Raw genomic sequence first — 27,924 nt, 5'->3', positions numbered from 1 at the left:
ACTCGGAGAGCAGGGCTCATCCGTTCCCCTGAGTTTGAAGACTTCCTCATTATCTTAGGCTTTTCACTGCTGCCCTTAGGAAATTTTACTCACAAATTAGGTGGAACAAAGTCTTCTCAAAGAAAATTATTTTCGGTGTTTGGTCATCAGGGAGCAGAAGGCTTGATGGTCATTTACTGCATTGACAAAGGGTATGGGAGGCAAGTGGCGATTATAGGGCTGGACACCGTTCAGGCCCCCTTCCTCTGTACTCCGGGGCTGGGTTTTCAGAAGAGGCAGTGTAACAAAAACGATCACTCAAGTGACAAGTTGGCCTCAAACATTTTTGGGGTGGGGACAGAATATCTGATTTTTGTGCTGGCACAGAGGTTATGTACACATGTATTTATTGAGCTTTAGTATTCAATAGCCATCCGGATTTGTGACAGGCACTGCTAATTGTCTACCCAATATTCATTCTCTGCTTCTTAGTAACAGAACCCCAGTTTTATTTAGGGCAACAATACGCTAGGTTAAAAGTATTCTCATCTCCGCATTTCCTTGTAGCTAGAGTAGTTGTGTTAACCTGTTCTGGTCAATTCGTTAGAAACAGAAGTCTCCTGGAAAGACCACCATTTTCCTGAGGAAAAGGGAACAGATTCAGCCGGCATGTCCTTTGTCCCTTGCTTTTCTCCCTCTTGCTTCATGACAGATGCGATACCCAGAGATGCAGCAGCCATCCATCTCCTGACCCCGAGGACAAGAGCCACAAGCTAAGGATGGTACAGCTGAAAGCTAGAAGGAAACTGAGCTGGAGTGTGAGCCCTGAATTCTCTACCTTTGGACTTCTACTTATGTAGGAAGATTATACTCATTTGCTTAAGCTACTGAAGTCTGGTTTCTACGGTATAGAATTGGATATACTTAAATCCTGGCCTATCATTTCCACTTGGGTGATGCCCTCTGAACTTCAGTTGCCTCATCTACCAGGTGGGGTCGTCAAAAGCCGTCCCCACCTTATAGGGTCATCCTGAAGATTAAACTCGATAGACAATGCACATCAAAGTCTTAGCAGAATATCTGACACGTGGAAGGTGTTGATCCTGTATTAGCTATCATTATTATTACTAAGGATTTAGCTCTGGCTGCCATTGCCTCTGATGTGCCTCTTTGTGTTTTGTCTCTCTCTGATATTCAAGTTTATCCCTTCATTTTTTAGGATCCAAAAAATGATCAGATATTTATGTATTCATGTTGAGATAGCATTTGACACATCACTTACTTCTCATCTATTGTATATGTATCCAGACCATGGGCAAATTGCAAAATCAGGAAACAAAGCCAATATATACTATTAAATATCATTGGATTATGATTTGAGTGGCTGTTTCTCTTTCCAGAGGGACAAAGAGACTGGACTTTTTCAAGGGAAAACAAGCCATGATTGGAACCCAGACCACCTATTTGAGTACTGAATTAAAGATTCCTCTTTGTTACCAGGGGCAAGGAATCAAAAGTCCAGTTTGTCATTAAAGCACATGCTATAGATTAGGAAGTCTTTTGAAAGCAAGTTATGTCCCCTGGGCTTTTGTGTCACTCAACTAACCGAAGAAACTTTGGAATTCTCTGTTGTTAACAGTCAGAAAACTTCTGCTTATTAACCCCTCCTGGGTCAGGGTGGAGGGATAAAAATATGGCAGATTGACAGCAATTGATCCCACAAATAATTTGAGTCTGTTTTAGGTATTTTTTTCTCTGTTACTCCGAGAACGCATTTTCATTACATTTTTTTTTAAGCCTCAGCTTTAGGAGACCTGATTTCTAATTTAAATTCTGTATTACCTTGAATAAGTTATTTCACTTCTCTGGGCCCTGGGTTCCTCATCTGAAAAATGAGAAGGACTTTCAGGGCTGATTTTCTATGATTCTGTGCATTCTCCAGCTTTGTCCACCTCCCTCGACTCTACCTTCTCCATCCTGTTTTAACTACGTCCATTTATTCGGCACCACCCTTCCTACTTGCTATCCCATAGAATACTTGATTTTATTCCAATTCACTCCCATACTCGCGGATCCATTTATTTTTCTTCTCTATGTCAGACCTCAGAAAAGAGGGGCAAACATCTAGAAGTTGAGTCTTAATCATAAAGAGAAACTACAGATGGTTTGCCTCTTTATTCCAAAGTAATAGTAATAATAATACTGATAATGATGAATGGCTGAAGTGTACTGATTACTTAGTATGTGCTAAGCACTTTATCCACACCTCTGACCAGTGGAGCATAAAAGAAATCTGTTGGGCTGCTCAGGAAAGGTCTACTCATCATTGTTAAAGGAGAGGCATGTGAGAAGTCCCAGTTCAGGGCAGCGGCAGCCATCTTTACTCTGGATAGGCAGGTCAAGAGAGTTCCAGAGATGCTGGATAATGTCCCTGTTATTGCTAAACAGGTGATGGGCAGCCCACCTCCAGACTTCTTGTCAACAGAATTACAAGCGTTTACATGATTTCAGCCACCACTAGTCGGGTTTTCTGCCCCTTATAAGCAAAAGCATTCCATTGGACGTGAATCATTGTGGCTAGGTATTGCTAAGCCTTTTATGGCCATTATCTTTTTAATCCCACAGCAATTCTAAGAGGTAGATGCTGTCACTTGCAGGTGAGGAAATAGATGGAGAGGGCTCAGGAACCAGACCCAAATCACAGATGGTTAGCGCCTCTGTGATGATGCCCATGTTCCCCATAAAGCCCTGAGCCACTTGTGGTTGGGGAGTGTTGGTCACTTCTCCTTGCATCTCTAGGCGGCAGGTGGATCTCCAGAAAGCCAGTGGAATGATTACTGAATGAATGCTCTATGCTTCAATTTTAGTTCACTCTACCCTTTCCTTCAGATATGTCTCAAGCCAGTACAAGATCATGGTCAAAAGATGATGATGCTCGTGAGCAAAACATTCTGTTTCCCTATGCATCCAAATAGGCATGATAGAATAAAAAACACAAACTCCAAATAGTTATTTATATCTACAGCAGTTTTGAAATTTTGGAAAGGTAAGAAGCCCTTGCCATGTCATTTAATGTTCTCAGGGGACAGCTTTGATTACAACCACTCAGGGGTCAGAACTCAGGAAAGATTCATATACTCTGTCACAAGTTTTTTTTTTTCTTTCTTTTTTTAATGTTATTTATTTTTGAGAGAGAGAGAGGGAGAGAGAACATGAATGGGGGAGGGACAGAGAGAGAGAAAGGGAGACAGAGATTCCCAAGCAGGCTCTGTACTGTCAGTGCAGAGCCTGACATGGGGCTCAAACTCACGAACTTTGAGATTATGACCTGAGCTGAAATCAAGAGTTGGATGCTTAACTGACTGAGTCACCCAGGTGCCGCTGTCCCAAGGTTTAGACGCGACTCTGCCACTCAAATTTCTTCTTTATCCCCAAAGTTACCTAAATTGTGCCTTAGATGAAGTTGGCACAAAGGTTCCAGGCTAACTTTTTTTTCCATCCTAATAATTAGAATGGACTTTTAAGAAAATATGCATTGCATTTGAAAATTCTTGCAAGTTACTTATTCTCTCTTGGCTTTAGTTTACTGGACCTGAAAGAAGACGAACGATTTCCTAGCTCATTCATTCTGTCATTTATAAAGCATTTATTGAGCAGCTACTACATGTCAAGGAAGGTGTGAGGCACGAGAAACAGACTGGTACAGAGCAGACATTACCTTTCTCCTGAAGGAGCTCAGCACCAGTGGGTGGGAGACACACAATGCTGTTGGCTTCAGAGAAAATTGACTTCTTCAGGGGGTTGAAACAAGAAGTTAAAGGGAAACAAGGTTAAAGGGAAGAACATTTCAGGAAGGACATTAGCTGGTCCAAGAATGGAGAGGAGATAAACTAGCATGTGTGAGGCCAGTTTGTCTGGGACACGGAGAGTGAGGAGACTGTGGTCAGAGATGAGGCTGGACACACTGATGGGGACCAGACCATGAGGGCTTTGGACTTGCTTTTGAGAATGTTGATTTTCTACTGAGGGTGATAAGCCAGATGGCGGTTGAGGACACGAACAAGTGGACAGATTCTGTTGGTAACAGCCACTGACTCTTGTGTTCTCTGTCAGCACCTCACTCCATGCCCACAGATTATGATGGTGACACGCCAAGGCACAGGATGAAATGCTGGGGAACCTTGTCAATTTCAGACGTCAGTTTGAGATGTTGTTTTGTATTACATTAAAAAGAATAGGGAAAAAAAATGAAACATTCATATGACATTTTAAAGCCCAAATGGAAGACTTCAAAGACATTTTCGTTTTGGGCCAAGATCCTTTGGGCTCTGCCTCCTGGTGTCCGTGTATGGGTCTGTGCACTCACTCATGCACACGTCATTTGCCTCTGATAATAAAGGTGTTTCTATGGAATAACTTGAAAACCATTGTCATGAGGTGTCATCAGACCCTCCTCCCCAGGGTGTCTTCCCCACATAGAGCCTTTGTGAAATGTCCATGTTGCTAATGTGAACAGCCAAAGAGGGGTTTGTCTCGTCTACCTGTCTTTGCCTGCTGTTTTGAATCAGTACGTACCAAGAGGTCATGGGGCATCTCACTCATGCTGATGACAGATACAACGCGCCCAGCCAGAGCCAAGTGGGTGAGCAGAGACAAGCCATCCAGCATCCCCAAAACTCCCTCCAGTGCTCCCTTTGCCTTCCTTCCAGATGACGGTGCAGGCTTCATTTTTGCAAATCCCATAATGCTTCGTCTGTGATATTACCACTTGGACTGTTTTTGCTTCCTCTTTTTTCTTAGTGGAGAATAAAAGAGATGATTTTTTTAAAGCCTGTTTTTGTCCAGTGGAGGGGAAAAAATGATTTCTAGAAGTATATCTTGAAAATAGCTATTTTCAATTTCATTTACCATTTAAAATTTTTTAAATGTTTATTTATTTTTGGGAGAGAGAGAGCACGAGTAGAGGAGAGGCAGAGAAAGAGGGAGACACAGAATCCAAAGCAGGCTCCAGGCTCTGAGCTGTCGGCACAGAGCCCAACGCAGGGCTTGAACTTACCAACCGTGAGATCATGACCTGAACCAAAGTCGGATGTTCAACAGACTGAGTTATCCAGGCGCCCCCATTTTCCTTTATCGTAAAAAGATCCAATCAATAATCAAAAATGCTTCTGAGGCTTCCCATAGAAAATATTTCCCACTTTTACATTTGTTAACATAATGATTAATTTTATGTATTAACTTGGCTAGGCCATGGTACCTAGATATTGGGTCAAACATCTAGATATTGATTTAAAGGTATTTTTTACATGAGATTAACATTTAAATCAATAGACTTTGAGCAAAGTGGATTATACTCTTAGTTCAGGCTGCTATAACAAAGTATACTGGGTGGCTTGTAAGCAACAGAAATTTATTTCTCACAGTTCTGGAGGCTGGAAGTCTATGATCAAGGTGCCACCAATGGTCAAGTTCTAGTGAGGGCCCTTCTCTGGGTTGCATCTGGGCCATCTTCTTGCTGGGTCCCCACATGGCAGAAAGAAGGTGAGAGAAATCACTGTCCAGTTCCTCCCCTGTAAAGTCACTCTTTTTATTACCTTTCCATACTGTCCTCTTTGGAAGGAAGTTGCTATGCACAGCCCAAACATCAAAGATGGGGAGTGATGGCCCACCTCTTTGAGAGATGAGTATCATTCGTGTGTTTTTGCTGGTATTAAGTTATTGATGCTTTGGTTGATTTTATATCCAGCAACCTCCTTGGACTTTTATGAGGGCACTAATCCCATTCATGAGAGCGCCACTGTGATGACCAATCACCGTCCCAAGAAAAGCCCTCCCCCACAGCACCATCACATTGGAGGTTAGGATTTCAACATATGAATTTTGGAGGGACATGAGCATTTGGACCATAACACCCTCCATAATGCAAATGGGCTTCATCCAATCGATCGAGGGCTATAAGGAAAAGACTGACCTCCCCAGAGAAGGAGGGGACTCTGCTAGCAGACTGCCTACAGAATGAAGCTGCAACAGATACATAGATGATAGATAGATGATAGATAGATAGATAGATAGATAGATAGATAGATATTATACACACACACACGAGTGTGCACACATGCACCCTGTTCGTTGTTTTTCTGGAGAACCCTGACTAATACAGGCAAAAACAAACACCCTAAATAACAATTAATGGTGCTACATTTATAACCTTTTGACTCTTAAATGGATTTTCTATAATCTACATGAGCCCGGGTTAGTTGATCCCTCTGAAGGCAGTAAGTTAACAAATCAGATATTTCCAGCATGGCAGAGTGCTGTATATGACAGTAATAAAAATAGCAGGTATGACTTTTGTTAAGAGATGAATATTAAAATCCTTAAGATTTAAGCTTCTGGATCAGAATAGAGGCATAAAAATATTTGAATGGGTGAGCATTATGTACAGCAACCTTTCAAGAGTATAAACTTTCGTCAACAAATAAGCTTCTAGAAAGTAATGACCAAGTTAAGATTTTTGTTTTGTATTTTCCTCACTGCTTTACATACCTCAGCATCTTGGTGTTGCCCTCAGTACAGCAAGATCTTGGGCAGAGCAGCTACTGGCAGCAGAAAGGGTGAATCAGTGGAAATGGCCAATCATTATTTACTTTTCATTGAGACTCTATTGAGTAAGGTTATTGTTGATGTTACTGTTATAATTGCATTGAGCTATTATTTAGAATCCTCCTTGTTTTCCTAGGAAGTGGGTTGTGATCACCAGAGAGCTTCTTGCTTGCCCAGCACCCAGACAAAGAATATAAAAGTTTGGAAGGCATGGGATGCAACTCATTTTCCCAGTTTAAGACAGGGCTATACTGGGGGGGGAGGTGGGGTGGGGGTGGGGAATCCTAGAAAGTGAGAAGAAGGAAAGCAAGGTATGAAGACTGGGCAGGGTGTTGAGCAAAACAATGTAGAATATCTATTTGGGAGAGCAGGTGGGGGTCCTAGGAGAAAAGACAAGTCAGTTATTTTTGAGGTTGTGCTCTCCTGTGGAATGTATGATGTCAAAGATTTTACTGTTTTTCATTACAATCTTGAGTAATATCTCTATCAATCACTTGTACTTTTGGGCAGTGGATTCTGTCTGGGAAAGTAAAGAGGGGCTGAGATTTACATTTTGCTAGGGATTGGAATAGCACATAATAGCACATCCCACGTGGATGTCTGGGTTACACAGGGGTAATAATCAACACCTGACCCTATGGCTTTCAAACTCAAATCTGTAAGAACGAAAGACAAAATGAAAATGGTTTGGCCTATTTTCTTTTCTTTTCTGGCAACGATAAAAGACAACAATTATAGTTATGAACTTTGCTAGTGTAATTAAAAGTTGTGGTTTGCTCTTGAAAAGTGATCTTGCATAGAAATATGTTTGGTCTTTCAATGAATAAATATTATCTTAAGTATGTTACACAAATTAGTTGATGCAGTATTGATACATTTTAAGACTCCTGGTGAAAGACAACACTGAATTCAAGTCAATTCTTGGGCAAGTGGTGATGTCCATCAGAGCCAAGGGGAGTCTCACATGTGGGAGCTGGCCCTGGTGATCAGGAGGAAAACTGTCCCCTCATTTGCTGATACATCTGAAGATGAACTGAACCAACTTTTCTGAGAGATTATTTCCCCCGTGTGTCCATTGAGTGGGGTCACTTTGGAGGGACCCATGGAACAGCTAAAGAAAGGCCTTTAAAGTGAATGCTTGCTGAGCCAATGCAAACCTTCTGGAATTCCAATGAGAATTCCCTCTTCATCAGGTCATACTGTTGATGGAGTACTGCTTAAGCCGTGTGGGTCCTCTCCAGCATCTACTGAGTGGAGCCAGTTGGGTGTCCCACGCCCTCAGCTGAGGGATGTGACTGGATTTCACAGCTTTGTTTGAGTCAGAAATCTGAGGAGATCAGAGTCATGTTCTGATGCCCTGTCTCTAATATTACATGACTTTTTCGAAGAAGAAATGTTTATTTAGTTTTTAAAGTTTATTTTATTTTATTTTATTTTATTTTATTTTATTTTTTATTTTATTTTATTTTTGAGAGAGAGAGAGAGAGAGAGAGAGAGAACGGGCATGTGCAAACAAGTGGGGAGAGGGCAGAGAGAGAGGGAGAGAGAAAATTCAAGCAGGTTCCATGCTGTCAGTGCAGGGCCCAACATGGGGCTCAGACTCACAAACCGTGAGATCATGACCTGAGCCGAAATCAAGAGTTGGACGCTTAACCAACTGAGCCCCCCAGGCTCCCTGTAAAAGAAGAAATGTTTAAACTGGAAAACCATTTTATCTTATCCATCCCAATGGTACTGCACTAGAGAATTCCTGCTCCCACTGTTCAATTTCTGTCTTTGGAGGCCAAGGCTGGTGGTAATGACACTGTAATTTAAATACTGTTGTTCCATAGCAACCCATTCAGTCAATATTTTTTATCACTTACTCTTAGTTTCACAACTTTGTAGAATTACATTCTGATAAGATGAGAACAAAGCACTTTAACATAAAAATTAGTAGTTTTCAATAAAACTACGTGGTCTTAACAAAATTTTTTTGCTCTCCTTAAAAATTTGTTATTTGTGTACCTCTATTTTAATATTTTCATTTTTGAATGAGTTCATTAAATTCCCTCACCCACTTCACCCCCCCACCCCAAAAATCTTGCTGGAATTTTTGGTATTCATTGAGCAATTTTGAGACAGAAATTTACTTTAAACAATGTTGTCAATCTACCCATGAAAATGATTTATTTTCCATCTTATTCAGGCCTTTGTTGTATCCCTTAAAAGAGTTAAAAATTATCCTGATCAGGGTCAGATGTGTTTATTTATCACTGGTTGTCCAGTATGGTCGGAAAGCTTCTAGTGGTCCCTGTAACCCTTTCAAGGAGTCTGCAAGATAAAAATGATTTTCATAATTATAGTAAGAAAGTTTTTTTAAGTTTATTTTTTAAAATTTATTTATTTATTTTGAGAGAGAGAGAGAGTGTGTGTGTGTGTGCACACACGCGCACGAGCATGCACACGCAAGCAGGGGAAGGGCAGAAAGAGAGAGAAGTGAATCCCATTCAGGCTCTGCACTGTCAGTGTGGAGCCCGACAATGAACTCGAACTCACAAACCGTGAGATCATGCCCTGAACAGATATCAAAAGTTGGACACTTAATTGACTGAGCCACCCAGGCACTGCAAAGAGTTATTTATTTTTTTACTTTCATTTTCCAGAAGCTAAATGAGATGTGATATAATAAATTGAATGCTAGAACTTTATTTTGAGGGGAGAGAAAGGATTTTATGCATATGATTTCATTATCTTTAATAGGTGGGGCATTCAAGGTTTCTGTTTCTTCGTGTCAGTACAGACTTTTTACATTTTTTCCAAAAATTAATGCGTTTAATATAGATTTCAAAATTATTGGCGTAAGGTTTTTCATGATATTCTTTTACAGTATAAAAGATAACTATTATATCTTTTTCCCCTAATTCCATCAACTTTTTTTCTTTCATCTTAAATGATTTTTAATTTTCAATGAATTTATTTTCAATCAAATTATTATCCCAATGTTTCTAGATGAATTATTCCCAGAAGTAAGGGTCTTCTTTTCCAGAAGTCAGTCATAGGAAAATGGAGATATAGAATACACCGACGAAAATGCAGAATTGGTAATTAAGGATTAAAATTCAGCTGAACTTCGGTAAGGCATTCACTTAAGTCTTTTAAATAAGCCATAGATGAGAAAAAAAGGAGTGATTTTTTTCTCCAAATATTGTCTCTTTTCTCACAAAAGGAAACTCTGAAATGTCCTAACCGTACATAGAACCAAGTAGTTAAGATATCAGGAGGAAAGAGATATTCTGGCATATCAGTCAGGACCTTGGAAACTAAAGGAAACAAATTTCAAATTGAGCATGGAGTGTTTGGCTAGCTCGAAAGAATAACAGCTGGAAACTTCTGCTTATTAAATCTGAACAAGCTGTATTTCTGGGGCTTTTTTCCCCAGTAGCAAATGCTAAAACTTGAGAAGGATTCATTTATTCAGTACATACGAAAATATGGTTCTACACAGTGTGCATGCGTGCGCACACACACACACACACACACACACACATACACTGACAAACCTCAGACAAACAAATACCTATTTCTTTTAATGTTTACTTATTTTTGAGAGAGACAGAGAGAGGATGTGCATGAGCAGGGGAGGGACAGAGAGAGAGAGGGCGACAGAGGATCTGAAATGGGCTCTGTGCTGTCAGCAGAGAGCCCAACGTGGAGCTTGAACTCACGAACTGCGTGCGATATCATGACCTGAGCCGAAATTGGACGCTTAATTGACTGAGCCACCCAGATGCTCGAACCAATACCTGTTTCTATGCCCAGATGAGTCTTGGTTTAAAGATGCACCCGAGGTTAACCATCTCATATGTGAGGGCCCAAGAGGGTCTGATTCCGGACAGCCACGTATACATTTGCGAGCACAGATACCACAGCCACACTGTCTGACTTTGAACCCTGCTCTACCACTTGACAGCTGTGTGGCCTTGGGTATGCTACTCAACCTCTCTGTGTCTCAAATTCCCGGTCTGTAAAACAGAGTTACTAACAGTACCTACGTCCTAGGGTTGTTGCGAGGATTAAATGGAGGAATGCATGGTAAAGCACTCGCAATGGTTTCTGTCCCCGAATAAGGCCTCGGTAATACCCTGTTGTGAATCTGGAAAGGGGACAAAATGGGGAAGCAGGGGAGGGCATAGGGATGCTCTTGGGAGGATTTTTCTTGACCCTAGACAGCACACTGAGTACTTAACAATTCTGCTTTCCCTTCTTGGACTTTAACTAGAAAGTAAAAGAACCAGTATCGGGAGACATTGCACAAGTGTGTCAATTCTGAAACTGTGGACATGTCAATGCTGCCTCAGACCAATTCAGAAATCAAGTATACACTGGGGCTTCTATTCTTTTCCTTCCCACACCCTCCCTCTGCCTCTGCCTCCACCCCCTTCCCCTCTTCTCTTTTACTTTTCCCCAGTTTCTGGTTTTTTCATTTACTGGTCCTATTCCCATACCACCTCCTTATTCTTACTCCTTAGACCTTTATTTTTTATTTATTTATTTTTTTAAATTTTTTTGTTAACGTTTATTTATTTTTGAGACAGAGAGAGAGCATGAATGGGGGACGGTTGGAGAGAGGGAGACACAGAATCAAAGCAGGCTCTAGGCTCTGAGCTGTCAGCACAGAGCCGGACGCAGGGCTCAAACTCAGGGACCGCGAGATCATGACCTGAGCCAAAGTCGGCCGCTTAACCGACTGAGCCACCCAGGCGCCCCACTCCTTAGACCTTTAGACACAGCATCCTGCATATTAACAAACTTGACAGATTTTCCAGCCATGAAATTAGGAATTAAAGAGTCTAGACCTGGGGCGCCTGGGTGGCTCAGTCAGTTAAGTTCGGACTCTCGATCTCAGCTCAGGTCTTGACCTCAGGGTTGTGAGTTCAAGCCCAGCATTGGGCTCTTCGCTGGGCATGAAGCTTATTTAAATAGATGAAGAATCCAGACCTTTGATTTAATCGATGAGAACATGCGCCAGGAGAGTTCAGTGATGTGCCGAAGACGACAGAGGTGGTGAAGCTAAAATGACGACACGGAGACGTGTCCCCAGAGGTTTCCCGCCCTCCATTATGGCAGGACGTGGCCAATATTCAATGATGTGTCTGCTTTTAAAATAATTCCTAAAAGCAATCGTTACAGCCATCAACATTTTATTTATCGTTTCACTAGGTAGTAAATTATGTACATGCAACACATTCTTATTCTTTTATTACCTTTTTTTTTTTTTTTTAACCTCAGTGGCTAAAAGGTTAAAAAGGCTTCACCCGCTGGGTCCCTGGAGGATCCAGGCTGGAAACATGAGTTTGAGCTGTCAGATGCTCCGATACTGAGTCACGCCAGCATAGAAAGAGTGACTAATATCCTGACAGCTAAACATCAGCAGGTGTTAAGATGTAAGAAAGAAAACAACCTGCATTAAAAATACTCTTCTGCTTTGTGTCTAACAGGGAACACATGGGGAGCTTAAGAATAAGCTGGAACAAGTGAGCAAAACTCGACTTCATGTGTGAGTATGATGAACTTGTGATTTCGTGGAAGCGGAAAGCGTGATCAAATAGTGAGCAGAAAGTACGCTTGGGTGACAGTCAATAAACAGAGAAAGGCGGGTCCCAGGCCAGTCAGGAGGCCTGAGTGGTTCTGCCTCTCACCAGCCGCGTGTCCGGGGCTATTTTCTCCTGGGTGTAAGGAAAGGTTCAGATGGACCGGTCCCTAAATTCTCTCTAAAGAAAGAGACCAACAGTTCCAAGTGGAGAGTTCTATCTCGTTTTGATCTCACGCTGCTTTCTACGAGCCTACTTTCTGTAGGAAACAGAAACCACTGCAGTCCCCCCAGTATGTGTCCCAAGTTGTTCATTAGAAAAGAAGAGTGCTCCTGTTGGTGGGAATGCAAATTGGTGCAGTCGCTCTGGAAAGCAGTGTGGAGATTCCTCAGAAAATTAAAACTAGACCTACCCTATGACCCAGCAATAGCACTGCTAGGAATTTACCCAAGGGATACAGGAGTGCTGATGCATAGGGGCACTTGTACCCCAATGTTTATAGCAGCACTCTCAACAATAGCCAAATTGTGGAAAGAGCCTAAATGGCCATCAACTGATGAATGGATAAAGAAATTTTGGTTTATATACACGATGGAGTACTACGTGGCAATGAGAAAGAATGAAATATGGCCCTTTGTAGCAACGTGGATGGAACTGGAGAGTGTGATGCTAAGTGAAATAAGCCATACAGAGAAAGACAGATACCATATGGTTTCATTCTTATGTGGATCCTGAGAAACTTAACAGAAACCCATGGGGGAGGGGAAGGAAAAAAAAAAAAAGAGGTTAGAGTGGGAGAGAGCCAAAGCATAGGAGACTCTTAAAAACTGAGAACAAACTGAGGGTTGATGGGGGGTGGGAGGGAGGGGAGGGTGGGTGATGGGTATTGAGGAGGGCACCTTTTGGGATGAGCACTGGGTGTTGTATGGAAACCAATTTGACAATAAATTTCATATATTGAAAAAAAAAAGAAAAGAAGAGTGCTCTTTCCACATGTTCACTGGCTGATGAATGGATAAGGAAGGTGTGGTGTGTGTGTGTGTGTGTGTGTGTGTGTATATATACACACACACACACACACACACATACTCGGCACAATGCAATGTTACTCGGCGATCAAAAAGAATGAGATCTTGCCATTTGCAAAAACATGGAGCTAGAGGTATTATGCTAAGTGAAATACATCAGTCAGAGAAAGACAAATACATGATTTCACTCATATGTGGAATTTAAGAAACACAACAGATGAACATAGGGGAAGGGAAGGAAAAACAAGATAAGAACAGAGAGGGAGGCAAATCATAAGAGACCCTTAAATACAGAGAACAAACTGGGGGTTGTTGGAGGGGTATGGGGGAGATGGGCTAAAAGGGTGATGGGCATTAAGGAGGACACTTGTTGGGATGAGCACTGGGTGTTGTATGTAAGTGATGAATCACCGGGTTCTACTCCTGAAACCATTATGACACTATGTTGACTAACTTGGATTTAAATAAATACATTTTTTAAAAAAAGAAAAAAATGAAAGAAAACAAAAGTGCTCTTTATGTAAAATGTAGTAAATGAAATCCAGTTTTCCCACCGGGGCAATTCAACCTAATGACTGGTGCATAAGCGTCGGAGGCAGACCCCTGGTACCATCACCGATTAGCTGCTTCCCAGTTATCAAGGTGTGAAATCGCTGTGGTCCTTGGTCAGTTGGCTCAGGGGGGCCGTGGGGAGGGTGCAGAGATTTCACACAGTGCTGGGCACATAGTAGGCACTCAGTGTTCTGGTCATTTCCTTACTCGTTCTAAACATGTTCAGCTCAGCAGACTGCATGAGTGTCTCTTTAAGGTCAACACCGTTGAGTCAGTGCTGAAGAAGGAGAAATAACACAGTCACGGTCAATGTTACGGCCCAGGACAGCGTGTTCCTCTTCCACGGCGCCAACGTCATGCTTAATTTAGTCATCCAATTTCACACCACCTCTTTATTCTCACCTCTTAGGGCTTTAGTCACCGCGTTCTGTATACTGGTAAAGTTGACAGATGGACAGACATGAAATTAAAGAGTGCGCATCTTTCATTTCATAGATGAGAAAATGTGCCAGGACAGTTCAGAGATGCGCCCAACATCACAGAGTTGGTGGTGGAGCCAAAATTATGTTGGTCATAGCAGTGTGGCCAACATCAGTGCTGTGTTTATTTCTGAAATAATAATCAAAAGCTAGCAACATGGCAGAAATAAGTGAGACCATTAAAGGAACGTCCTGGAAGGAAGTGTCAGTTGAAGCCTGCCGGTGGCGAAGACTGGCTCAGAGTGACTGACTCCTTCGATGGCTAGTGCCCTCGTTCTTACTCATCGTGGTGTGAGCAATCCAGCCTCGCCGTCATCCACCCAGACTTTCTATTTACTCCACAGTCTCTAAAATGCTGGTCATAGTTCTTTATCTCCTCATAAAAACCCAGGGAAATAGGCATCAGTGTCTCCATTTCACAGAAGAGTAAACTAAGACTCAAACAGAGTGTCTTGCTGAGTCCCACAAGTGGCACAGAGGCAGACCCAGGATCACAGAGGATGGGTCTCTGCTCCTCTGTGATTCACTTTCCTGCTCTCCCTCGGATTCAAAGCCACTCTCTAGGGCTGCCTGTGAGACACAGTCAGTCTCAGCGCTGTGTGAAAGTTGCATCTGAACATTGTATTTTCCCAAGGACGATGATTTCAAAGCGGCTTGTTTGTCTGGTTGCTGTGGTTAGGCTATTAGTGTACTCAATGTAGTAACAAGTGATTTCCAACTTCGAGTGCAGACCCCGAGGGTAGGTGCTGAGCCCTCCAGCGGAGAGGAGTATTTCCAACGCCCTCCCTCCCCCTCTGCAGGGGAGGCCACTGGGGCTGGTGAAAGTTACACAGCCCTTTGTGACACACAACAAGGTACCCTCTGGCTAATTTAGAGCTGAGAAAAAAACAAACACTTACAGAATTATTGCTTTGTCCCCAGCAGAGGAAACAATAGGATCCACATTTCTGGGTTCTTGCTTTTGTCCTCTATTTCACAATTCTTTCCTACCCTACTCCAGGAAACTGTCAAAATGATCTCACTTTTGCTACTGCTGTAACTAAAGAACAGCAATAGGCTCAGTTTGAATAAAGTGAGTACTGGTTACAGCTCCTTTTACGTATCAAGCCGACATGTTTGGGATTTTGCTTTCATTTTTAAGACCTAAATTTTGTAAGATTATTGAGAACAGAAAACCAAGAATCATAATCTAATCGGAGGTTTCTTTAGTTTTTCACAGCTCTCTAGAAATTTTCCTTTCCTTCCTTCCTTCCTTCCTTCCTTCCTTCCTTCCTTCCTTCCTTCTTTCCTTCCTTCCTTCCTTCCTTCCTTCCTTCCTTCCTTCCTTCCCTCCCTCCCTCCCTCTCTCCCCACCTCCTTCTTTCCTTCTTCCTTCCTTCCTTCCTTTCTTCCCTCTCTCTCTCCCCACCTCCTTCTTTCCTTCTTCCTTCCTTTCTTCCTTCCTCTCTTCCTCCCTCCCTCCTTCCTTCCTTTTCTCCTTCCCTCCCTCCCTCCCTCCCTTTCTCTCTCTCTTTCTTAATCTTTCCCCAACACCCCCACCCCAATCTACTGGAAATGCTTTCCATTCCCTTTGTGTCTGGTATACTCCTACTGGTCCACTAAAACCCATCTGAAGTGTAACTACTTTGCCCTACCTCTCTCCACCCCCAGGGCAAAGAGCTGCTTTTTTATGTTTGCATAGTACTTCGATCGTGTTTCTCTCACAGTGCCCACCATATTATATTATAAATATTTGCTGCCAAATGCTTATGGGCCACATGGCTCCTCTGCTCAAATCCTTTAGGGACTTCTTCTTAATTTCAGTATAAAGTCTAAAGTCCTTAGTCTGAAATCCAGAATCCTTTGTCATGAAACCCTGAGAAGCTCTCATTTCGTAGCTCACCATCCACACTTTTATCCTGAGCTGCAGACATAAAGCTGAGATGCTAAAAAGGGTTATGCTGTTCATGTCGACATCTCTAGCTCATTCTTTCCCCAGCACCCAGAGGACCTCCCCTCCTCCACCCTTTGCCAGGGGACGTCTGAACATCACCACTCTTGGGAGCCCTTTCCTGAGCTCACTTGGTTCCCAAGGGACAACTTCCGTGCTTTCCCATGACACCCTGGTACCATAACAACCGTGCTGAGCATATTGCATTGACTTTGTCTCTCCCCCACCACACCATTACTTCAGGGGAAGTTCTGGGTCTTCTGTCCATGTATCTCCAGCACCCAGCTGAGCGCCAGGCACTTTTTAGAGGCTCAATAAATCCTTGTTGAATTTAACCAACGAAGAACAGCCATTGCCCGTGGTGATTCCAATAGTCATTGCATGAATATTAAAAACTGGTTTATAAACTTGTCATAGGATAACAGAAAAGATAACCTGTGGGCGGACAGATGAGAATGGAGCAGACTGATTCCGAAGACCATGATTGCGATTGCTACTTACTGTTCTTAATTTTTTTCTGAGTTTCGGAAGATGAAACACAAAATGAGTGTGCCCCTCTTCAGTGCAACTGGTGGGAGCAGCCACACCAGAGGCTTCCCCCGAGGCCAGCCCAGATGCTTGCTCTCAAACAAAGCTCCAGCCACACTTCACCTTCGCTTTACCCTGTCATTTGCCTACTTAGGACATTTATTTGCTTTCAGTGACCGGTTCTCTCTCAACTCTGATTTTTTATTTGACTTTGGCAGGTGTAACATAGCATTTTGTGGTAGCGTATGATTGTTTTAAAACAGCCCTTCATTTGCAGGTTACAAAGCTAACAGAGACCCTTGAAATACCACAAAGATCATGAAGACAGAAAGTAAACACCTCTGGAGTTGTAGTCAGAAGTCATTTCCCTCCTAGTTTCTGGTTACTTTCCTCTTAATTCCTGGCAGCCTGCAATCATAGGGCTCTGGTCGCAGGCACCAAATGGTAATTTATCATCTTTCTTGGCAGGCTTCCTGCTTCATCCTGCACCTGCCTTCTTGAAAGAAAACAAGACATCAGATACTTATTCAAATAATGGAAGAGCTGATCAACTAGGTCTCCACACAATAGTGAGTTATCCATGATAAAAGGACAACTTTTTCATGCAGTGTATGTGACATATGCATCCCTTCTCTTAAGATTTATGAACCCATGACTATTAGTATTGTTAATATAATCAAACCTTTTACAGCCTCACTCCGAAGCTTAAACGTATTATCAATTGGCTGCTAGGGGGAGTCAATCAATTTCATAAATGCTTAAACACCTGCACTCTCTTCGGATTGGGGGAAAAAATCAATACCAAGTCTTCGTTTTTCTCCAACTATAATGCCACGCAATGTTGCTTACAAGTTTGGGAGGACTTATAATTAAGACAGCCACACTTAAAAGATATGGTGAGCTTGATCCCTACTGGTGGTTTTTGTGGTGTGTGAGTGTGTGTGTGTGTGTGTGTGTGTGTATTTTGCAACAAACATTTATTACATACCTGTTAACAAATCATGGTGCCAGTCCTTGAATATACAAGGGTGACTGAGACAGGAGACCTGCATTCAGGATGCTCAAGATTACAATCAGGATTACAAGACCTGTAAACTACTTGCTGTAATGGTTATATAAATCAGAGTAATGTATTTGCTGAATGTAGGGACAAAGAAAAGAAGGGGAAAAGCAAAGGAAAGGAAATGAAAAAGAAAACAAAAAGAAAAGACAGCTTATTAGATGCTAATCACCAATACTAATGCAGGCTACAAACTCCATTTCTCTATGACATTTAATTCTTGCAGTACATGGTGACAACAGGGAGGGAAGTGTAAGCATTCTTAAAATGCTATCAATTCCCTTTTTGTCATAGTTTTTTCCTTCTTTGTTATTTGAAAGATTTTTTTTTTCAAAATGCAGAAAAGCAGTATCACATAGGGGAACTGTTTACTCATCACCAAGAATTAACTGAAGTTCACTTTTTGCCCCTTCAGCTTCAGATTTCATTTAAATAGAAGAAATGGAACGTTGCCGACAAACTTCAAGTCACCTTGGTTCCTTTTGCCCACCTCACGCCTCATCTTTCCTCCCTCCCTAGAGGCAGCCCCTTGCTGAATTTGCTGTACCTTCCAGGTCATGTGTTTATAACTTTATGCCAGTTACTGATTCTTTGCATTTGTCATCTGTACAAAGAAGTCATTAAGGGGCACCTCAGTTGGTTAAGTGTCCGACTTTGGCTCAGGTCATGATGTCACAGTTTGAGAGTTTGAGCCCCATGTCAGGCTCTATGCTGACAGCTCAGACCCTACATCCTGCTTCGGATTCTGTGTCTCCCTCTCTCTGCTCCTCGTCTGCTTGTGTTCCTCTCTCTCTGTCTCAAAAATAAATTTAAAAAATTTAAAAAAAAGAAGTCATTAAAACTAGCTGTCCTCCCCATCCAAAGGGACTTCTTTGAGCATCCGATAATATCCTGATGTGAAGGTGCTTCGTAGACTGTAAATCATGATTGAAATGTCATTTGTTATTATTTTTTAATAACTCGAATCCAATTTATGAACAATTGTGATACTGCTTATGTGCTTGTAACTTGCATAAATTCACACACACACACACACACACACACACACACACTACAACTCCTCTTTTCCCTCCTCAGTACCTGGTTTTGATATGTACCATGTTAATGTGTATCACGGGAATAGGGCCTGGCCCACAGTAGGCACTCAATGAATGTTTGTTGAATGTGTGTTGTCTATCTTTTCATTAGACGCTCAGTAATATGAGGCCAGTGTCTATTTTCATTGTTGCCGATCCCTTACTACCTGAAACAGTGTTGGTGAATTGACTGGAACCAAGGACAGTTTCTGGAAGTGAAAACATTCTGAGACTGGAAGTCTTTCCACAGGCGAGTGAACGATGGACGGGCCCTGCCTCTGAGAATAACCTTAGAAAAAAGCTGGGGACGCTGGAAACAGGCACTGTGTGCTTCTACTCTGCTCTCTATATGCTTCTCCCTGGGTTTGGATTAGAAGGTGCTCCTAATTAGCATATATCTTTTTAATAGTCATATTTTCTTTGTAGTTAAGTTGCAAAGCGAAATGGCTGCCAGGGGTTAGGATAATAACTGTCTGGTCTTTCTTGGAATTTTCCCCAGATACCCTAGAATGTTATTTTTCCACTTTTTACACCTGCTGTTTGATAGTGTGACACCTGGTGACTGGAATTTTCTAGCTCCCCACCTGTTCACAAAATATGTTATTTCTTTAATCTAAAAATACTCTACTTTTTTTTTTTTTAAAAAAAGATGAAGAACAGAAAAGAACCAACTTAGAAAGTTTAAATAGTCAAGGTAAGCAAGAAACATTCAAGACTAACCTGGGTTCCGACTGACTGATGTTTTTACACCCCAAATCTATACAGGAATGGAAGAGATGGCCCCACTTTTGCACACGCTTACCTTAACCAAGTTGACGTTCCTTTGCTTTCCTTTATATTATTTTTTTAAATTTCTTTAGAATTTAAAAACCACAAAGAGATACAAACACAGCCACTTTGACAACAGACAAAAAGAACTTTGCAGAAGGGGCTGCTCAGACTAGATAATCTAATAGAAATTTCCCCTCCCCGACTTCTCTGGTAACACAGTGCATGCACGTTCTCTTGAATAATAGCACTCAGCTGGACGGTCCAGGACTAGGCCATCTGCCCTGCAACATGAAAGATACACACATAAATACAACCAGCCCTGCAGATTGAGTTTTATAAGATTTCTTCCTTCTATTTTGGATGTCTAGTTTTCAGAGCTTTGGCATCATTTCCAAATGAAAATATATTTTTGTATTCAATTATGGTGATTTGATCTTAAAGAGACCTCTTCAGTAATCACTTGTTTGGTGCTTTTAGAAGCTTTTGGTGGGAGTTAATAGAAGGAAGACACAGTGCCTGTATTCAAGGAGCGTAAACTCAGAGGATGTTGGCAAACTTGTCTGGACAAACATGCTGTTCTCTGCTTGTAAAGCTGATGGATTACACCCTACCAGGGGTCTCCCACCAAAAGTCAGCGAGAGGATATCTGTTTAGGGTGATCAAAGGTAGGGGCCCATATGGGGGCTCTGTCTGTTGAGCGTCTGAGTCTTGATTTCCACTCAGGTCATGATTGCAGGGTGGTGGGCTAATGTGAAGGCTGTTTGGGAATCTCTCTCTGTCTCTCCCTCTCTTCTGTCCCTCCCTCGTTTGTGCTCTCTCTCTGTCTCTCTAAAATTAAAAAAAATAAAACGAAATATTAAAAAAGGATGATCAAAGGTAGCTTTGGTCAACAGACCTTCCAAGGCAAGATGTTCAGGCATGGAGGTCAATAGCATGTGACAATGGCATGAGTCCTGTAAAACTCAAACAAATCAACTAACAAACCAGTCTAAGAAATTTTGAAGGGTGATGGCAGGCAGTGCGTCTGGACTGTATTTTCTCTAGCAGATGCTAACCCCTGTCTTCTCCCTTTCCCACTTGCCATGCCCCCCACCCGATGTGTGTTTTAGTTTCTATGTACCCTCGGAATGACTCCAGCTAATATCATTCTGTTCAATGCTTTGCCTGTGTCATCTGTAAAATGGTGTCAGTAAAACTAGCCTCCCCTTTCCTACTCCATGGGACTTTTTTTGAGCGTCAAATAAGATACTGGGTGTAAAACTACTTTGTTAATGTTCAATTATTGTTAAAATGGTTTTTATCACTTTTTAATGTAACTCTAAATCTATTAAAATGGAACAGGATGAAATAGAATCAAAATAGGGGCTCCTGGGTGCTCAGTTAAGCATCCAACTCTTGATTTCGGCTCAAGGCATGATCTCATAGTTCATGAGATTGAACCCCACTTTGGGCTCTGTTCTGAAAGTATGGAGCCTGCTTGGGATTCTCTCTCTCTCTCTCTCTCTCTCTCTCTCTCTCACACACACACACACACACACACACACACAAACACAACACAAACACATGCACACACACTCTCTCTCTCAAAATAAATTAATTAGTTAAAAAAATAAGAAATAGAATCAAAATATTGTGAGGCACTTATCTGCCACTTTGGTAAAAGGTAAACAGGTCAGGGACATAATCAGTTTTATTTATTGTCACATCCCTGACACTTCCCATAGCACCTGCCACATGGAGCTCACTTGATAAGTATTTGCTGGAGGACAGCAAGTACTGTAGAGAACGAGTGGCAATGTTCTTGGTTCCGTGTGCCCAGGTAGCCAGATAAATAAAGGAGAGGAGGAGAAACATAGAGATGGAGACAGTCATCCAATCGGATGAAAGTACCATATGATCAGGGTGTGCTTTTGCTTTAGACTTTAATTTGGGAGTTATAAGTAAACAATCATTTCTTAGCTCTTAAGTCCATCTGTTTTCTATTCTTTGGGACAGACCCTACCCAGTCCAGTCTTGAAGTAAACTAGTTGCACACAAAGATCACATGACCTGCTAAGTTGTGAATTAGTGAACGGGAAATGTCAGCCTTTAGGAATTTGTAGGCTAAACTAGTTTAAATTGTGTGGAGTGGCACTGAAATCCGTTGTTGAGTCAGCTGATAAGCATGTGTGGAGGGTCTGCTGTGTGCCTGGGCCATCGGGAACTGCGGGGGCCGAGGTCCCCAGGGCTCTCTCTTTGGCTCACTCCTGATGGGACAGCCGCTCATTTCCTTTCTGAATCCTCTGGGACACAGTAGTCAGTGGGGCAGTCTGCTCTGCATTAAACCCTTTCCTCTTTCAACCATTTCAACAGTATGATTGGTTTCATTTTTCCCCGGCTACGATGGCACAACTTGATGTACGGTGGCACTAACTCTGGGACCTACAGTGTGGGGAGGCCTCATGTGTGGGTTCACTCGATGTACGTGTTTTAGAAGCGTTGTCATGCCATCAGGTTTGAAACTAACAATGCCGCGCATTAAAGAAATATATTCCCAAGACAGGGTACATGTTGATGGCTGAACTCCACCGGAATTGGTATTTTGGAGGGGAGGGGGTGGAGGGCGACAATGTTTCACAAGCCACAGTGAGAAACACAGAGGTAACTCACCCTCCAGCCGGTGGTAGAGAATGAGAAAACAGCCCCTCTCTGGGGCGCCTGGGTGGCTCAGTCAGTTAAGTGTCCGACTTTGGCTCAGGTCATGATCTCACGGTTAGTGGGTTTGAGCCTCGTGTTAGGTTCTGTGCTGACAGCTTGGAGCCTGGAGCCTGCTTCAGATTCTGTCTTCCTCTCTCTCTCTGCCCCTCCCCTGCGTGTGCTTTGTCTCTCTCTCAAAAATAAGTATTCAAAAAAATTAAAAGAAAAACACCAGTCCCTCTCAACTAAAGGATGGCTCCAGGGGACAGTCAGGCTTCAGTTAAAGAACAAAAGTGAAGGAGACGCTCAAAGAAGAGGTGGCCAATGTAGGGCATGCTGCCGCTGACCAAACAGCCTTTCCCAGGCTGCAGTAGAAGCGTCTGGAGTCATGAAGGAGCACGCGAGATTGGGTCAGATTAGGGGATGCACAGAGATGCATAGGGGTGAGAGTCAGGGTGGCATGGGAGGACCTGGGGTCATAACCAGGTATGCAAGGGCATGATGGGATTAGCCTCGTGGTCTCAAGGCCAGGGCGGGCAGGCGGAGAGCGTGTGGAGCAGGAAGGGCACAGCTGCCTGCAGGGACCACGTGGCCAGGCTGCCAAGGGTTATCTTCTTGAAGCCTTTATGGTTCTGTGGGTGCCCCCTGCCCCCGTTTCTATCCAGATAGGAAAGACAGCCTTACAGCAGACCAGCCATGAAGAGACCATCCAAAAGTTTGAAATAGAGGGGTATCATGGCTTCACTTAACTCAAATTTGTTTTCTTGTGGGTGGCTGTTCAGCTTGGCCACTGGCCAGTGTACCTTGAATAGAAGGTATTCTTAAGATAACATTTCTTTTCCCTCTACTTTTATACGTGCATATGTGTTTGTTTTATAAAATTAGATATGCAGAAAAAATAAAAGAAGAAAATTAAAAACACTGGTAATTCTATTACTCAAAAAACAGACCCAACTCATCAGTGTGGTTATAATCACACTTACAAGTTTGGTCTACTTTTTTCAGACCGAAAGGTACCACCTCGCACATCCAATTTCATTTTATTAAACTGAAATTAGACTGTAGGCAATGTACCTTTTAAAAACTTAACATTATACTAAGTGAATTTTGCCCCACGACTCCACATCCTTTCAAACTGCATTGTATTCTACTGGATAGGTGTCACATAACTTACGGTGGGACATTTTGATAAAAGGCCTGCAATAATAAACTTGCACATGAATCTTTGTGTGTATCTCTCATTATTTCCCTAGGATACACCCCTAAAAGTAGAATTATTGAATCAACGCGTGCACGCAATTTCAAGTTTCTCGGCTGTGATCATAAACATTCTTCGTGCGGATTTATTTCTCTTCTGTTGAAGTAGAGGCACTGTGACCAGAAATAACCAGTAACCGTTTCCAGGCGCAGTACATGGCACGCTCTGATGGCCTTCTCGTCTACAAACATCCTAGAAATTCTAAGAAGTCACTCATGACAGGGGAAGTCCTGGCACCGAAGTCAAGAGATCTGGGGGTCAGTCCCATCGCGGCACCAACCCGCTAATTTCCCTTAGGCTCCACACTATTTTTGCAAACTTACTTTTGCAATCTCTTGCGAAATCCCCTCATCTTCTCTAAAATCGGTGTGTTGAATGAGTAACCCGAGGCACCTCCCATCTGTGAAATTCTGTGATCTTGTTTTTTGTAATTCTGTGAAAAAATTGCTTTACGAAGAATAGAATATTAACGTGTTCCCAGCACACGGTACAGACTCAATAAACATTTGTTGAATGAGGGGAAAAATCAGAATTTAGTATATAAAGCAGAGTTAAATCTTAAAAAAATAAACAAACTTATTTCCACTCAAAGACTATTTTACTACAAGTCTCCCCTGGATAGTAATCACTGTCAAGTTTTACGAAAGACAGGAATATAAGCAGACAAGTTTTGTAGCGCTTTTGCATAAAGAATCATAAATGAATTTTGATGGGGAGATAATTTACAAATAAATCAGAATTATGACAGTTACTCTTAGGGTTATATAATTTCATACACAGAGACAGAGTTTGTGACCCTAGTGAAATACATTGAATAAAGTGGTAATAAAATGCTAAAGGTATAAATGATACAGTTAAGAAATGTTGTAGGAAGTGTTCTGTGTATCCTAAGTGTGACACTCTTAAATTTCTTCAAGGAAAATATCAGATGAAATAATGTTCTATTTTTAGGAAAAAATGTCCTCAATTTTGTTAAACTGAGAATTCAAGGGACCCCTAAGATGAACACAAAAACTAGCTGAGTATGGGCACCCCTGGAAATGGTTTCGGAAAAAGTCGTACAAGAACAGCTATGCACTTGCATGGTATCCTAATTGCGAGTTTCACCTGTTGGCAAGGTTCTCAAGATGTCTTTGTCCACATTTAGTAAGGACCACATGATATTCAGCAAATTAATTTCCTGGCTATTTTTATTTGGGCTCTTGTGGTTTATTATTATTATTATCATTACTAGTTTTTCATTCACTGGGTCACCTTGTGCTCTCTGCCACTGGTTAGCATATCCTAATTTTTCCAAGGAACAGTTGAGTAAAAAATCAATTACTTAAGACAACTCTGAATGCCCATGACTTAGAAAGTTCGCTCAGAAGCCAAAGAGCAGAATTAATATACAAAGCTTGGCGTATCTGGTTGCCTGGGCAAGTCGACTTGCCTTGCATATGTGAAGATATTAAATTCCTATCCAGTTAATTAAAAGAACTTCTTCATGTGTCAATGCAAGACCTACTCCATAAATGGGGCATTAGGGGCTTACTCATGTTTCAGGACACAGCACAGTCTCCAAGTTTCTCACACTTAAAAAAAATTTTTTTTTTGTTTTGAAAGTACCTGCTGGTCACCTGTGCGTTTCTTAGCAGCAGACTAGAAATGTTTATTACAATGATGTTGGTTTAGTTCTAGAATGATATTTCTGGGAGAGATAACTGGTTGCTTTGAATTTATTCAGATTATATAATTTTTCCTTTACTCTGATTTTAAGGTGAAAACATACCATCTCAGTTTCAACCAGAGAAATGACAATATTTTATGGAGAGACTGTGGAGTAGTAAGTAAGAGACCAGGTGCTGCTGTTCTGCAGATGCAGATATAAGTCCTAACTCCATTACTTACTCTCCAATTGACCTTGATCTTGGGAGAGTTACTTAATTGCTCCTAACCTCAAACCTCTTTTGAGCCCTGGCGTGATAGTGAACAGAAGTGGTGATGGGGCATCTCTGACTTGTTCACGACTTCAAATTAAATGTTTTGTCACGAAACGTAACATTCGCTCCAGGTTCTTGGTATGTGACATAGTTCTTGCCATTATGATCACATTTTAATCTACATTATGATATCTACATTATCTGAGCATCCATCTATTACATAATATCCTCTCTCCCTCAAGCTCATATTTAGTCTTAGTCCTTCATTCATTTAGGTTCTTTGAAACTTATTCTGTAGTAAATTCCTCAGGAAGGGCCCTTTAGAATAGTATTCCATTCATTCTTTTTTTAAAAAAAAATTTTTTTTAACATTTATTCATTTTTGAGACAGAGAGAGACAGAGCATGAACGGGGGAGGGGCAGAGAGAGAGGGAGACACAGAATCGGAAGCAGGCTCCAGGCTCTGAGCCATCAGCACAGAGCCCGATGCGGGGCTCGAACTCACGGACCGCGAGCTCATGACCTGAGCTGAAGTCGGCTGCTTAACCGACTGAGCCACCCAGGCACCCCAGTATTCCATTCATTCTTGCATGTTGTTCACAAACAGTTCATTTGTGTCCAGTATTCTTTAAAGTCAGTTTTAGTAAATATGAAAACCATTGCTCATACTTTTATCCTTTAAATACCTTAGTGATGCTATTTATTTTCTTTAGGAATAAAATACTTTCCTGTCAAAAGTCTGGTATAATTCTAATTTATTTCCATTATAAATCACATGATCTTTTTTAGTAGATGCCCAAAGGATTTTTTTCCCTTTTTCTTGAAAGTTTATTGATTTTTCTAGGATTCTTCTTGATAGTGGTCACTTTAAGCCAATAGTGTCAGGTAGTGACAAGTTTTTTTTTTTTTTTTTTTATTTCAGATTTTTTTTTTTTTTAATTAAAAAATCTGCACATGTCCTAGTCTTTTGCTCTGGTTTTATTCATCAGGGACTCCTAGTATCTGTATGTTAGATCTTCTTTGTCCATTTTTGTATTTGTCACTTTCTCTTGAAGCTTTGTAGTATCTTTATTTCCCCTGATTAAAAAAAAAAATAGTTTTCATTTTCTATTTCCTTTCATTCATTTGCTGTGTATTTTTTCTACACTGTATCCTTCTATTTTGGTCTTAATTTCTTAAAGCATATTTTCTCTTATTTTTGATACTTTCCTGAGTTCTGTCATTTCAGGTCTCAGCTTGAAAAATTCTGATTTATGTTATTTTTTAATATCCTGTATAATTTTCTTGGTGTCTTTTAATTAAGTTTGAAATGGTAAGTTGCATGTTGATCTGTTGGTGAACATAATTTTCAGGCATGCTTTCATCATCTCTAGAAATGTTATGTTCCATTTATGTTCTCTAGAAATGTTGCCTCATTTCTTATTATAACTTTACATGGGATTTGCCCTTGAATACTTCTCTGTTGCTCATATTTATGTGAAATTGGTTATCCTGACCTTTCAGAATGAGGCAAGATTCAGGGACGCTATTCTAATGTCACAAAGCTCCCTCTTCTGTTATTTTTATGTAATGTCTAAAACTATGGCTCCTTGTTTCCTAAGATTTCCTGACTGTCTTCCTTACTCCACTTGGATCTGAATCTTCTCTTTTTTTCATCTTAATTTTCCTTAAATTGCTCAACTTTATTCTATTTCTAGTAGTTTCTCCACAGCGTGGCTTCTTTATTGAAAGGAAGGGCATTTCAGGATTGAAAGTTCATAAGGGTTAAAGTGCTCCAACTCGTTCAACCACTTGGGATTAGAGAGAGAAAAATCCATTCTCAGTGGTGTCTGGTGGTCCAAATTGCCCCTCTGTGCTTCCCAGGAAATAACTGTTGGTTGTTTGGGGGTTCTGGTCAACAGTAGACACAACCCTATTTGCTTCCCTCTACTTTGTCCTGCACAGATGCTAATACCACGTGTGTCTTGTGACTGTTGCTGGCTTGTCTCCATTTGCTCCTTTAGGGCATACGTTGTTGCTAATTTTATTGTAATTTTGTACATGGATCTTTGGTTTCGCTATTTAATTGCTGTGTCTGCTTTAATGTGGGGATTCAAAAAAGATTAAAAAAAACCACACTGTCACTACCATCTTCCCAGAATCTCCAGATTGGATTTTAAGAGCAAACACTACAAGTACAACCACACATTCAGTTATAGGTGTGGTTTTTTAAAATAAAAGGTGTAGCTAAGGCATAGTTATGCAGAAAATTTTAATATAAAAGGATAGAAAAAGATATGCCATGCATTTACAAATCAAAATATAACTGGTATAATCATATAAATTTCAAATAGCCTTTAAGTCAAAAAACATTATTTAAAAAATTATCATTACAGGGGCACCTGGGTGGCTCAGTCAGTTGAGCGTCCGACTTCGGCTCAGGTCATGATCTCACGGCTCGTGGGTTCGAGCCCCGCGTCGGGCTCTGTGCTGACAGCTCAGAGCCTGGA

The 27,924-nt window shown here is 41.5% G+C and overlaps 1 long non-coding RNA gene across 2 annotated transcripts; it reads left to right on the top strand.

The window, feature by feature from the left end:
- Positions 1-12,059: 12,059 nt before the first annotated feature.
- LOC122240444 lies at positions 12,060-24,026 on the top strand. Of its 2 annotated transcripts, none has more exons than XR_006220188.1 (3): positions 12,060-12,121; positions 17,141-17,241; positions 23,509-24,026. It is a non-coding gene; the product is annotated as an uncharacterized LOC122240444 (long non-coding RNA). The 2 variants fall into 2 exon arrangements; XR_006220189.1 differs by lacking the exon at positions 23,509-24,026 and adding an exon at positions 18,921-19,043.
- The last annotated feature ends 3,898 nt before the right edge of the window (positions 24,027-27,924 follow it).

Source organism: Panthera tigris, chromosome B4 (assembly GCF_018350195.1).
Source record: "Panthera tigris isolate Pti1 chromosome B4, P.tigris_Pti1_mat1.1, whole genome shotgun sequence".
Taxonomy (NCBI): Eukaryota; Metazoa; Chordata; class Mammalia; order Carnivora; family Felidae; genus Panthera; species Panthera tigris.
This window is presented reverse-complemented; position numbering and strand designations above follow the sequence as displayed.